Genomic DNA, 1,283 nt, shown 5'->3' with positions numbered 1-1,283 from the left:
GCGCTGAGGACGCCGGTTCTGGAGGAGGCACAACTCTCCAAAGTGCGGAGCAGGGTCCGTCGGGCGCGTCTCCACGCAAACCTCTGCCCTCTAGCTCCGCCGGATGCCGAATGGGGAGTTGGTTGTCCGAGAAAAGAGGAGAGCTGGGCAAAAAGGCTCCGTTTGCCCCAGCGTAGAAGGTGCCAGGAGAATCAGAAGATAACGAAATGTCCACTTCCTGGAGGGTCAAAAAAATAAAGAGCCACCCGGGTTGGAGGTGTCCGCTTTAGAGCTGCTTATTTCCTTCTCTTTCGCTTGGATTTTCCTTCTCCAGGCGCGTTTAATCTGCTTTGATGTACAGGATGACGCTCCAACCAACTGAGCCACAGTCAGGGCCACGTCTACTTCTTTAAGCTGGATTTCACTCTTCAGCCCCAGACCTAGAACAACATTTCCTGCATGTGTCGTGGCCACATCAAATTCATCATGTCCAAAATTATACTGACAATATTTTCCCACAAACCTGTGTTTCTTCTGTATTCCAATCTTACTAATTTTAGTCAAAATCAAGGAGTTAGCCTTGATTCATACTCTCTGTTACTCTCCTGCCCCCCACCACTGCACTGCCTCCCACTGTACTGCCCCCCACTGCACTGCCTTCCACTGCACTGCCTTCCCACCCCGCTGCCCCCAATACACTGCCCCTCCCCCTGCATTGCCTCCATGAAGGCTTTTGACGTTTCTGAATGAACTGTGCCCATCACCTGCCTTCAGTCTCTCCCCTCCACCCCCGACCTTATGCCCAAAGTGATTTTTTTAAAATACAAAATCTGTTCATGACACTTTCTTGCTTCAAACACTCTTCAAAGTCCAGAAGGATAAGCACTAAACTATTTCCTCTAGGGAATGGGGCATACCCATTTGCTTTTTATGCTATACACTTTTCTATTATTTTTAAAAAAAAAAAAAAAACAAAGAGCATAAATTAATTTTCCAATTAAAATGAATAGAGATAAAGATTTTCAAGAGGAAATACATTCAATGAACACCCCCTGTGTCTCCAAGCAGGAGGCTAAAAATTCCTTGTATTCTACCGCTGATTCTCCCTCAGGCTTCCTTCTCCACTACAGTCGTATGCCACACGGCCCAGGCTCCAGGAATTCTGAACGATGTGCAGTTTTTCAGGCCTTTGCTCATGCTGTTCCCTCCACCAACAATGCCATTCCAATCTTCACCACTTGGCCTGTACTTAAACTTCCTCCATGGCATACGTCACGTCACCTCTTCTATGAAGGACTTCCCCA

This window comes from Myotis brandtii, unplaced genomic scaffold (assembly GCF_000412655.1).
Source record: "Myotis brandtii unplaced genomic scaffold, ASM41265v1 scaffold38, whole genome shotgun sequence".
Classification (NCBI taxonomy): domain Eukaryota; kingdom Metazoa; phylum Chordata; class Mammalia; order Chiroptera; family Vespertilionidae; genus Myotis; species Myotis brandtii.
The sequence above is the reverse complement of the archived record's forward strand: the minus strand, read 5'-3'. Positions refer to the sequence as shown.